Genomic DNA, 14,480 nt, shown 5'->3' with positions numbered 1-14,480 from the left:
TTTGAACGTGAAAAAAATATTAGTAGACATTTTATTGCATTTTATGATGGAGAAGAATTTGTAGAATGATAATATCAAAAAAGTAATTCGAAAAAAGTGACGCTAAATTGGCAAATTGCAAATAAGTGGCAAATTTACGTATTTTTAAAATTTTTTTAATGCTCACAAAAATCTAGACAACCTATCGGGAAATTAGTCATTTTATGTTATAGATAATTAAATTACCTAAGGTATTTAAAGTCTTATTTCACCAATTTGTTAACAAAAAAAAGGTTGAATGCGGAAAAATGAGTTTTCGAAAATTGCGAATTATTATTGCAATAAGTGGATGTTCATGAAATTTATGGAAAAGACGATCAATTCAAAGTCCTACATGTGTGCCAAAGGTCGATTCATTTGACCAAGTTGTTGATCCAGGTATTTATTAATTAATTTCTTTCGTTTTTTGCGCCTAATTGTTTAATTACTAAACGTTAATTTTAGACGTTAATATCGTAGAGAAACATTCTAATTGATCCAAACAAATGTATCAAAAAAAGAAAAATTTCAAAGGGTTGATATTAAGTAGTCCTTTACTAACAAAGTGGGACGTGCAAAATAGCAAATATAAACAAATTGTCCCAGGGTCAGGCAAAAGCTGCTCGGGAATTCGCTCTTTTTGCATTAAATAGAGCTTATTTTTACGGTAATTTTAAAATAGAGAGAAATCATCTACGCCTCTTTGTTACCATGATAGCTTTTTTATAACGTTAATTGTTATTAATTAAAGAATGGGTTAAACTTTTATTTTTAGAAAGTCTTACAATTTTGACTTGAACGTATCAAATTCGGTTCAAAAATATCGGGCGGCGTTCAAGCGCGTGCAAGCCGTTTATCAACGTTAACTTTTACTGCTACTAGCGCGTGTAGGTATTACATGTACTATCAATGTAAAACTTTGAGGAAATAAAAGTTTAACCTTAAAATTGTCTCTAAAATCCCGGTCCGATACGGCCAATAATTAATTAACAATTAACGTTACAACAAAAAGTTATCTTGAGTACCAAGAGGCGTAGGTGATTTCTCATTTTTTTTTTAATTACCGTAAAACTAAGCTCTATTTAATGTAAAAAGAGCGAGTTCCCGAGCGGCTTTTGCTTGACCCTGGGATAATTAATTAATTAAGGGCAACTTAATTTCAACTTTTTGGAATTTTTCTTTTTCGATACGATATTTTTTTCTTTGTATCAATTAGAAACAATTAGTTGCAAGAAAACAAACGAAATTAATTAAGAAATACTTGGAGCGACAATTTTACGGTCAAGCGAATCGGTCTTTGGCAGACATGTTGGTCTTTGGATTGACCACCGCCTCTTCCATAAATTTCATGAACATCCATCGCTTTTTGCAATAATAATGCGCAATTTTCGAAAACTAATATCTCCGCGTTCGACCTTTACTTCACAGTTATCAAATTAGTGAAAAATAACTTTAGGTACTTTAAATTGTAGGTAATTTAATTGCCTTAATTAGATTTACTTATTTGCAACTTGCCAACTTAGCATCACTTTTTTTGAGTTATTTGTTTAACATTGTCAAGAGCACAAAAATCTCTTTACCTACTTATAATTTGTTCAAGTTTTCAGGTTTTACGATCTAATTCGACTGGAAAATATGGAGACATCTTTGTTATGTGTAATATTTAGAAATTAGAAATATCTTCCGCGTTACAATAGGGACGCTCCTCCACTACCAAATCGAGTACCTACCCTCAATAAATCGCAGTATTACTGCACAAAGCTCCGAGTAAAAGTGCATGTTTAGCGTTCCAGATCCCGGCTCTTCTTTAATGGAAAAATAGATTGGATAATGTGGAGTTAATGCCGATAAATTGCCTGGATCCGTTGCGATGTTATTACACCAGTACATGCAATAAATACCGGCATTATATCGTATTAAATAAAAGTGCAAAACAAAGAAAGCGATGCGGGATCTGGGGCAGAGATTATTAAGAATAAGGCTGGTCTGAGATAGCCCAGACACGCTCGCAGAATGAGTTATTGCAAATAAATTTTGAAACTGCAAAAAACGTAGACTGTAAATTACAGAAACTTCTGTTTTACAAGAAATCGGATTATTCAGATGTGATAGATAGATGGACCGCCTTAATTTTTTATTTACGTCGTGTAAGAGGAAAAACTGAAGTAAATGGAATGCAACACGTAGTAAAGAATATCAATAGTAACATTATAGTGGACAAGATAAAGGTGCTTTCCCACACTCGAGGTATGACAAGCAAATCGGCGATAACTGAATTTGCAAGACGGCAAAACAAGGTTTGATGCGCACAATGACTGATTTAGCAGCGATTCATTCATAGATTTGATCATCTGAAAGCACCAGCGGAGAAAAGATTTCACAGTATTTGGATTTCAATGGGAAATGTATGTATTAGAATTTGTATAAAAATACGTCTGTAAAATAGTGCAGATGCCGCAATACGTATACATTTTTGGAGAAGATCGTTCGCAATCGCGCAGAAATCGTCCGCAATCTCGAAGCTTTGACAGAAAATCGCAGAATAAAACACGCTGCGTTGCGATGGAGGTTGTAACTCTTATTGTTAGTTAACAGGCGACCATTTAATATTGTTTATTGAAATCAAGTGATGTACCTACCTATAGTAAGATCATATTCGATGCAAAGTAATTAATCATTGCCTGCCAACGGATCCAGTGCAGTTTTAAGGGGTTTAGAAATTGAATAATTCCTTTATGCATTATGAAGGGATCAAGAGATCAGTTCACGTCTGGCACCCGTTCCTACAAAAATCCCTTTATTCTCATAAACTATTTATTTTAAATGTACGTACCTAATTTATTATATGTAAATCCAATTTGTTTTTTAAATTCCACATATGTATTACATTTTATCTCTGTGCGCGCCACTGTTGTTTACTTGTTTTTTTTTTGGAGGCGCTCTCTGATTTACGACCAAGCTCGCCAGATTAGTATTTGACTTATAACCGACCACTTCGTACACACGATGCACCTGGGCGACTACAGCTACTACCGTGCGTATGAAGCGATATTTAAGATTTTTCATTCAATTTCATTTTAAATTTGAAATGGTTCATCTTACACGTCCTAAAAATGATGACACGTTTTTCCTTTGATAAAAGACCGACAATTTTTTGCTCAATTTTGCGTCGAATACGATCCTACTATAGTTTTAGGGCCAATAAGAGTATCTGAATAATTATTAATATACAGAGTGTGTCTAAAGGGTCTGTATAAAATAAATAACATAATAAGTGTTAGAAGTGTTAGAAATTCGCGTCACATAATGTACAAAAATTTGACACTTGTTTCTATATTTTTCATTTAATTCCAATAAATCAAACTAAAATACTTTTCATATTTCAGTTACTTCAAGGTTTCGTAGCAAATTTATTCATAATCGCTATCTGATATGTATTTTTGAATATTCAATTTTTCTCAAACAAAAAAGTTGTAGCAAAAAATAACTTGGGGATGCTTATTTCTAGCCCCTCCAAGGCGCTGAAATTTTCAAAAAATTGTTGAGAAGTTGCACATGCATTAGTAGAAAATTTGTGTAAAATTTGACTGTTATACATCTTGTGGTTTTCAAATTACTGCTGTTCCGTATTTTTTTGGAAATTTTGAGAAGCTGTATTAGACAAGGCGAAAACCTCGCATTCGTGGGAGAAATTTTCCGACTCGATTTTTTTGCATATTCAGATTCGTGAGATGTTCCTTAACATGAATCAAGATGATGCCGGCCGGAAATCTTGTGCCCATTTGTTTAAACAAACTTTTTTAAAACAAATTGTAAAAATTGTTTTTTTCACCCCGGAAAAAGTTTCTATGCACTATGCCTCTAAAATTGATAGTTTTAAAATTATAAACAATTTAAGTTGCTAAAATTGCGAAAATGACGATTTTCAACGGCCGATTTCCGGGTTAAAAATAGTTATTTTTGATGTTGCCCAGGTACCTAAATTAAAGTTTAAAAATTATTCTAAAACCTTGTTTTTTAATGGTTAATAAAGCGCTATGAGCCGCGTGCGAGCCTCTTATGCGCGGATTCGCAATTTTGTCTAGCGGCTTCAACACGAATGCGAGGTTTTCGCCTTGTCTATATCTCCTAAGGGGTGAACATTTTATAAAGGCCATATTTTTATGCTAACATGTTCTTTTTAGCTGTAGATTCATCGATACCATTTGTGCTACTTCTTTTGAAAACACCTTGTACAACATGAAAAATGAAAACTGGAAAATGTAAATCAATAATAAATACATTTAATACAAAAAAAATAATGTGAATTATTATTATATTCCATGGAAATCATTCTTTTGACAGATCCAATTGAAATTTGATTGGAAATCTATAAAAATACATTTTGAAAATAGCGGAAATGTCTATTTTGAAATACATTTAGAATGATTTGAACATGCATTTGGAAATAAATGAACATAGATCTAGAAAATAGTGATGACAGACTTTATGATAATCCGAAAAATAATCAGACAATTCGTTTGCAATTTTATTGGAATTCTACTAAAAGTTGTTTAGATATAACAGAAATCCATTTCCATTAGAAATAATCGAGAATTGTGCAACAACTTCCTATTCCCCATATTTTTACGTGTACCCTTCCACATAAAGAACGACTTGTAACGCTAAAAATGAGCGCGGATAAAAATAAAAATCCTTATGTTCTTTTTGTGGCAATAATTTTTGAAAAGCGGCTCTGCCATCCGTCTAGGGAAACCATTAAACTGCCATCACATGCGGTGATATTTTTACATTTATCCGGAACGTATGTAGGTTAAAGTTCACATACAATAGTTCTACGTTTCAGTATATACTTGCAGGGAACAGGAGAGAAACGATTTATCTTTCGCCGTATAGATATATATTTATGGGAAGTAGCTGAAAGAAAACACGGTAGTCATGAAACAATAGCTTGTATAGCTATGTTTTTATTCATGATTCGGTTTGGAAAGTTTTCAGACGTGCTAGAATTGGAATTTTAAACAAAACAAACGTGTAACCCGAACGACACTGCAAAACCCAGTTGGACGATCGCTAAAATGCTTGGAACAAAGGAAAGGAATGAACACTATTTACGTGTTTCCCAACAAATTAATTTTTTGAATTTCTCGGAATCACAAGATCTACTTAAAAATGAAAAATGACTAGACTCTAGAGGATCTGAGTTCAAACATTGTTATTAGTCCAACCAATTTACACTTGGAGAAAAAAAAATTGTTACCTGGACTTTTATAAGTGGAAATAGTAAAAGGGCTTACAATAAACCTAAAAAAATAAACGCGTGAGCAGGGGCGGCGGAGAGTAGATTTGGGGGGTTAAAAAGTTGTGAAAAGTTGTATCATTGGGATTTCTGGCGAAAGTTGCCGTCAAACAAAAAAGTATCCAATACAAAAGTTGTAGATCATACAAAAATCTACACTTTTGTAGAGGTCATTTTTAACGTAACTTCAACATTTGCGAGAAAAATGCGAAAACAGGTTTTTTTCTGATTTTTCGTTTTTAATTTTTTATTTCCGCAAATATAATTTAATTTTTATGAAACTTGGTGAAAGTATACCTTTCTCTGTCTTAAATGACCTCAAATTTTTTTAGATAAAAAAATGAAGAAGTTTCCGAGATATTCATTTTTTCGGTCTGAAACACTTTTTTTTCTAAGAAAAATTCTAGTTAAAAAAATCATTGTACAGAGTTCTGCCAGTAATCATTTTTTTTTCGTTTTGACATACTTTTTGGTGAAATAAAAAAACCTGTAATAACAGTTCAAAAACATGCTCAAAAATGTAAAAAAATAAAAAAAGTCTTGCGATAATGAATGTTTCAGTTATTGTTGATAATTTGTTTAAATTAAAAAACATTCAAAAACTGTTTACACCATTCAATTTTACAGAAAAAAAATTAAAAAAAACTGTCTTGTTTGACCCTAAACTTCATTTTTGTACAGTATTGCTATAAACATCTAAGTCGAATTACAAATGCACAAATGATAAATTATCTCTGGATGATTTGAGATTTCAGCAATACAAAGTATTAACTGCAAAGTCTACTGTTGACGCGAAATCCGAAAACCCGAAATTTTGCAAAATCGTTTTATTTTTTTTCTGGCTTTATTTGAAAACGAATTTTAAATAAATTGCATATTTACATTGCCACTTTTTTCGCTCTATCCAATGGCGTCAACATTTTTGCAATCCGACGTTTCGTCTTCGAGGGGCCATCATCAGATTAATTTTTTTAAATATATCGCTGCTATTTTTATGACAAAATCTAGTCATTTTTAATTCTGTATTAGATGATATTACTATTGTAATCGCTTAAAAAGGTTTTTAGCTATCATTAAAAATTTTTCCTGAGTACGGCTCTGAACGCTTTCAAAATACCTGTATCTATTGGAAGAGAGAGAGAGAGAGGAGAGAATAAAAGTCAATACAGCACAAAATATCCAACAATTTTTTTAATCCATAATTTAAAAAGTTGTACCTAATAAAAAAATAATACGAATTTATGAAATATTTTATTATTTCTAATTAGTATTGCTAACAGTAGTAAAAAATTGTTGGATATTTTGTGCGGTATTGACTTTTATACTGTTATGACTTCATCCAATAGATATTTTGAAAGCGTTCAGAGCCGTACTCAGGAAAAATTTTAAATGATAGCTAAAACAAGCTAAAATCTTTTTAAGCGATTACAATAGTAATATCCTCTAATTCAGAATTAAAAGTGACTAGATTATGTCATAAAAATAGCAGCGACTTATTTAAAAAAATTAACTCGATGTGGCATTGTAAATATCAAATTTATTTTAAAATTCGTTTTTAAATAAAGCCAGAAAAAATTAAACAATTTTGCAAAATTTCGGGTTTTTCCGGATATCTCTGGAACTACCCGGAATTTTAAAACTTTCTAAACAGCATATTGTTAGGTATAAAAAAAACACAATTTTTTTGTAATCTGAGCTACCCCGTATCTCTCACCGTTTCCTAGATCCTAATTGTTCCCATCCTTATCTTGGATACACTGTATATCTATGAATTCATCAAACTTTAAAAAAAAATAAGTAAGTACACTAATCGATCCTACGGAATAGTTTTGGGTCAAACAATGAGAGTTTTTTTTCTGTATTTTTTCCGTACAATTGAATGGTGTAATCAGTTTTCGATTTCTTTTTAAATTTAAACAAATTATCAACAATTACTGAAAAATTCATTGCTGCAAGTCATTATTTACTTTTTTGCATTTTTGAGCATGTTTTTGAACTGTGATTACAATTTTTTTTATTTCACCAAAAAGTATATGTCAAAACGAAAAAAAATGATTACCGGCAGAACTCTGTACGATGATTTTTTTAAGTAGAATTTTTCTTTGATAAAAGTGTATCAGGCCGAAAAAATTTATATTTCAGAAACTTCTTGATTTTTTTATCTAAAAAAATTTGAGGTCATTTAAGACGGAGAAAGGTATACTTTCACGAAGTTTCGTCAAAATTAAATTATTTTTGCGGAAGTGAGAAATAAAAAACGAAAAATCAGAAAAAAACCTGTTTTTGCATTTTCTCGGAAATTTTGAGGTTATGTTAAAAAATGACCTCTACAAAAGTTGTAGATTTTTGCATGATCTACAACTTTTGTATTAGATACTTTTTTGTTTGACGTCAACTTTCGCCAGAAATCCCAATGATACAATTTTTCATAAGTTTTCAACCCCCAAATCAACTCTCCGCCGCCCCTGCTCACGCATTTATTTATTTTTTTTTTCGTTTATTATAACTCCCTTTACCATTTCCATTTATGAAAGTCCAGGTAACAATTTTCTTTTTTTTTTCCCCTCTAAATGAGTTATTTTGATCGGGGTCTATACCTATAGTATTCGGGAAATTTGTATTTTCTTAAGGAAATTTTCATATTTTTTCAAATTTATTCCTTGTCTAATGTGTCCTGTAACTTGAAACGTATGTAAATATACATTGTGTTCATTAATAACACATGCAGTAGATCCCAAAAAGAAGAAAAACGCATACCTACATATTATACGACAACACTACTAATGCAGCATTTTTTTTAACTTTATTTTATTTATACTTTTTGTACCTAAATACAGAAATCTGCGGTATTTGATTCAATACGCGATATTTTCTTGAGGGTACACAAAGTCAGATCGTCCGTGATCGTGTGAAACACCAAAACAAACATAAATTACAGCTAGAGTACCTAGCAATTAATTACTGGCCAAAAAAGAATATAAAGACCCCAATTCCTATCTCTTGTTATGTGAGGCATGTATAAAATTCGCTGAATCGAATAGAATATGTATTTTTTCGCCACGTTGCCTAGCATCAGATAATTACGGATGCAGCCTGTAGTACTTTCATGTTGTCTAAGGGCTTTCGAACAGTGCCTCTCCCGGCAGCGCAAGAAAGGGAAAAAGGGAGCTCTTCAGCTAATCACATACTCAGAACTACTCGTACGCTTTCCAGGCCCACTTTAGGATTACTTATCATTAACTACCTTCAGTTTCCGGAGAGACAATTGAGGCAGGCAATGCCCCATATGGAATAAAACTCGATAATTCTTCCTAGAAATTGTGAATATTACATTTAAAAATATGAATAACTAAAACCGGGTAATATTGAAAGAGTAGGTGCATAAGATATCATGCACCTGTTAAATATTCTAATTAAAACTAATTAATTCCATGTTTTTTGTATTCTAACCCATGATAGTGCGCCTGTGATCTGATGGTAGTCATGCGACATCATGGAACCGCGTGTTAGATTCGTGCCCTTGAAGCTTCTGTTAATATAGTTTAAAGGCCAATTAATTGAGATCGAAATTCAAGATTGTAGAAATAAAAAGATTTACTCTTATAGTGAGAGTTAATCGGGATATATTCACTTCAAAATAATTAATTTGTAGGTTTCTGTACTGTCGCAAAATTTTCAAGAATTTATTTTTGGAGATTGTTCGTTCCTAAGAACGAGAATAAACGAGATTTGTTTAAGTTTCTATATTATATTTACAGGGTGTCAATTAAGTTCGTTGGCAAACTTTAACGGGTTATTTTTTTATTGATTTTAAACCAAAAAATATTTCCTAAAATTTCCCTGAAGAATGACGAATCTCAGGCTAATAATTTACGTAAATAAATATAAATCTCCACTGCATTCGGATATAAAAAATGTACCAGTGACCGAGATATCGTAAGTGATTGTTGTTAAAAAACCCAGAAATTTGGCACCACTGAATATTTTTAAAATGTTTACTTCTAGCCCCTTATGGTGTCTCCAAACAAAAAAAGATATCTTTCATCATATTTGAAAAATTAACCATTTTCGTTTTATTACAATTTTTCAACTTTCATTAAATGTTACCATGTTCTGGATTTAACTTAATATAACTCTAGAAATACTCGTTTCGCAAAAGAAGCTGATGTAATTGTTTTGCTAGAAATACAATGTTGAATACAAATCAATCATGAAGTGTTCTACATTTAACAAAATCCAAAATGTCTGTGTCATTGACTTTTTCGGACTTGTATTGATTTTTTTAGAAAAGACTAGTAAAAATAATAATCGAAAACAGTTCGTTTTTCGAATAAAATGGAATATATATTTTTTTCTTCGAAAGGAGTACAAGTACTGATCAAATTTTCGAAATATTCAGTGGCATCGAATTTGTGAGGTGTCCAGTGAGAAAGCCTTCCAGTATCTCCGCCGCTGGTACACGTATTTATATCAAAATTCACTGTATGTTTACCTTTAATTGGATAAGTAATTAATTTTCATAATTCATCAAAAGTAATGAGTGGTATTTAAAAAAAAGTTATTATTTTCAGAAGTAATCTAAAAAATCGTCAATTACTAAGAAACAAATGTCATATTTCTTTTAAAATTATAATTTTAAGCCATTTCATAACCGATTAATTAACCGAACTACTGTCATTAAGGAAATGGACCAAAATTATTTTTGAAAATATTTTCAGATTTTATTACTAAAATGACCTGATGCTGGGTTTGTGATAAAAAGCACACATTTTCTTTTAAATACAGAATTAAAAATAAATAAGTAAATAAATATTTTAAGAACAAAATTAAAATACAACATATATAAATTGATAACAATGTAATTGTACAGACGAAACCCGGTGGATAAACATATACATTACAATACACCCCCACGATAAAGAAATTTATCAGTCGATTGCAAATCGAGTAGTTTTCTTGTTGTTAATTATTTTGCGTTTACTGCATTCAATAGGTTTATTCCGACGTTCATTGTATCAAATCAAATATAAGGATAATTAACAGAAATTATTTAAATAAATACCTTGAGGAATATTAAACTGTCCAATTTCGTGTTACGTTTATTTATAAACCTTCGATTTTCGATAATCATTGTTTGGCTCAAATTGTTATATTAGTGTTGATTTTTGGCCACTGAAGCACGAATTCCTGGATGTGCAAATAAACCTTTTCTTAAAGAAGAAGGAATATGAGCTCTAAAATTATTAAGCTGTTCGGAATTAATCAATTACTAACTAGTTAATTCCTGATTCTAATGCTTGATTTTTATTTACTACACCTGGTTTAGAAATCACTTTGTAACTGCGTAAGTACATATTAAAACGTTGCATATGTGGTACAGAATATCGACCCGGTAATAAAAATACTCTACAGGTACACATACACTCATGAATATTTTAACAAGAAACTCAAATCACCATCGTATGATTTTAGACAAATTAGGCCAGGAAAATAAGCTGGGAAATGACCATTCCGCGACTTTTTGTTTCGGCAAGCTGAATTTATCACTTTAGATGCTAAATATTATGTACAATAACATATTAGTTTCCACAGTCATAAAAATGGGGGGAAGATTGTTTACAGGGTGGTTAATTGTATAATTTTTACGTAAATTCACGTTTTTCGCTTATACCATTTTTCAGTTTATTTCCGCGAGAAAACAGTAAAGTACTTTTTTTTTCATCTTCAAAAGACCTACAAAACTAACCCTCGAGCGTAAAAAAATATTGATTAGATCAAAAGTTATAAACAGAAGAAATTTATTTATGACTTTTGAATTAAACATTTATAAACTGCGTTCTTATTACCAGAACGTTTTGGCATCGCATCTTCTCATTCCTTATCACTGTCTAATAACACACGAAATCTGGAATCGATATGTTGAATAGTTTACAAGTTATGGCCTTATAAACAAATTAACTAATTATTAGTCTGGACGATCCAGATAATCTTCCACAAACGCACTTATATTTTTCATGGTAGATTTCATAATAGTACATTGAAATCTATCATTTTTTTTTAATTTCAAATTTGCAACCTGGAATTTTTTTTATTTTCAGCCTTAGTTGCAAACCACGCACGCGCGTGATGTAGCTATATTTTATTACATATTCGGAAAGCTTATGAAAAGAGCTTTAAGTTTTTTGCCGCTACCAACCTAATTTGTTTAACAATAGGCCGTCAACTTTGACAGTCTGTAACTCCGTTGTTTTTCAACGAATCTTGACGATTTTTTTTAACTTAAAGCTCTTTTCATAAGCTTTCCGAATATGTAATAATATATAACTATATTACCCGCGTGCGTCGTATATTTCATTTTGCAACTAAGGCTAAAAAATAAAAAAATTTTCCAGGTTGCAAATTTAAATTTTAAAAAATGACAGATTACAATGTGTTATTATGAAATCTACCATGAAAAAAATCAGTGCGATTGTGGAAGATCCTCGGGATCGTCCAGACTAATAATTAGTTAATTTGTTTATAAGGCCATAACTTGTAAACTATTCAACTTACCGATTCCAGATTTCGTGTGAGTTATTAGACAGTGATAAGGAATGAGAGGATGCAATGCCAAAACGTTCTGGTAATAATAACGCAGTTTATAAATGTTTAATTCAAAAGTCATAAATAAACTTCTTCTGTTTATAACTTTTGATCTAATCAATATTTTTTGACGCTCGAGAGCTAGTTTTGTAGGTCTTTTGAAGACGAAAAAAAAAGTATTTTACTACTTTGTCGTGCAAATGTACGGAAAAAGTTATAAGCGAAAATCGTGAATTTACGTAAAAATTATACAATTAACCACCCTGTAAACAATCTTCCCCCATTTTTATGACTGTGGAAACTAATATGTTATTATACATAATATTTAACATCTATACTGATAAATTTAGCTTGCCGAAACAAAAAGTCGCGTCCAACTCTATATTTTCTGGTCCTAAAATGATATGCATAGGCGGTGGTACATCTATGGGGGTCTTTCACATAAGTATTTTTTCTTGTTTATGTTATTTAACATTAAATCACCCCATATACAGAATGACAAAAAACGTAGCAACTTACACCAGTAATATTTGATGGCAAAATAGGAAATCACCTACCTTTGTTCTTGTTGAGGCTGATATTGCTGGGAAACGCGGCGATCTTCTTCCATGCCTTCTTCCCCCAGAACCCCTTGTTGGGTTGAACCTCAGCGGGAGTGGAAGTCCTCGGCCCGTACGAACTCGATGACTTGGGTCTCTCCAAGCCCCTCCTCAGACTTCCAGCCGCACTCCTGTAACTAGCACCACTAGAACTACCACTGAAACCACTATCAAGGTCTACCAAGGGCACCGGGCTAAGCAGTTCGTCTGTCGGTCCGACCGTCAGCAAGTCGGCCAGTTGGTCGTCCATCTCGTTCTCGCGGTCGGTGTCGTCGCTGCCCTCGCGTGAACTAGAGGGCATGAGCATGGCCTCCACGGAGAGGTTGAGTTCGCCTAGGACGCGTCGGTGACCGCTCTGTACCCGCCGGACCTCCTCCTCCACCAAGCTCTGGTTCAGGGACATTATGGACTCCTGGTGCGCCTGGATGCGTTGCTGGCGACGCGCCCGAGCGATGTCGCTGATCTCCTCGTATATATTCTCTTCCGTGCCATACCTTTAAGAGAATAGAGAACACTGCGTACTCAGGGCGGTTCATTAGTAGTGTGTAATGTTTTACCAACTCATTTTACGGGTGAAAATAAGAGAAAACTAGTCGAAAACGAAGAACTGTATCCTAAGGGGTACGCATCCCCTTAAATGTGAGCCGTTGAAAATTATTCTTTAGATAAATTGTTTGATATAAAACAATTAAATTTGGGACTAAGTGTTACATTCCAAATCTAATAACTTTTAAATTTACCAGATTGGAGAAGTTGTGGGTAAATTTTGCTCGAACTTTCTTTACACGGAGTGTCTCTAAAGGGTCTGTACAACGCTCCACCAGATTTAGTACGGCTTAAAATAAGTCGATTTAACTAAACTTAATTAAATAGCCTTAGTCCAAAAATTGATTATAATGGAGCTAGAGGGTGTCAAATTTGAAAAAATAAATAACATTTTCTTTAATATCTTTCGACTACTTCAAGCTACTTTCGTGAATGTGGAAAATTCGAATTCATCGACGATTTCCTTGTATCTTTTAGAGGGCGCCACAAGCGACCAGGTCGATAATTTTAACATTAATCATGATAAATAATTTCAAATTCATTTCATTTCAAACAGTCCAAGCAAAAAAAAAAAACCAAAATACTACATAACTAAATAATCTTATTTTTCCTTCCCTGATTTACATATTGGCGTTTATTCCCTTCTTACGCCAGGATCTATAATTATAGTTAATGTTTTGAAAAATTTATATATACATATTTGTTAATTAAATTTGATAGTTTGAATTTGGTTGTTTTTGTTTGCTTCCATAACTAGAGATAATATACAGGGTGTCCCAGTGTCAGTGTACAAAAATTTACCAGGGGGTAGACCAGCCAAAATAAGATTAAAATTCTTATAAAATATTTTTCTGCCATGCACTCTAACGGAGTTACAGGGTGTTTAGAAAAAAATTATTTTATTTATTTATTTATTTATTTATTTTGGATACACCATTCCACAGAAACAAAATTCCAGTTACGGAATGGGAGTACAAATAATAATTACAATATAGAGAAATAGAGAAATACAGGAAAAAAAAGAGATTAAACCTATATAATAAGTAAGTATAAAACAAACATGTGACAAATAACATGGAGAAGACAGAAAAATACGCAGTATAAGTAATATACAAACAACCTATTAATTACACATTTATACTCATTTAGGTCATGCTCAAAATATGTATAGTGTTTTCTTTAATTTCATTTGTGGTACAATTAAAAACATCTACAAGATGTGCAATTTTTGTATAGTTTGAACATGCCTGAAACAATGGAGAAGCTTTTAGGAGATTTGTGCGAGGGATAGGCAAACAGAAGGTTGCAGGAGAACGCGAAGTTAACCTAGGCACATTAAAGTTAAGTAAACTTAATATCTGAGGACAGTCAAAGATGTTTTGGATTATCTTATGCAAAAAAATGATCGAGTGCATTGATCTTCTAGACCGTAAAGA

This window comes from Anoplophora glabripennis, unplaced genomic scaffold (genome assembly GCF_000390285.2).
Source record: "Anoplophora glabripennis isolate ALB-LARVAE unplaced genomic scaffold, Agla_2.0 scaffold271, whole genome shotgun sequence".
NCBI lineage: Eukaryota > Metazoa > Arthropoda > Insecta > Coleoptera > Cerambycidae > Anoplophora > Anoplophora glabripennis.
The sequence above is the reverse complement of the archived record's forward strand: the minus strand, read 5'-3'. Positions refer to the sequence as shown.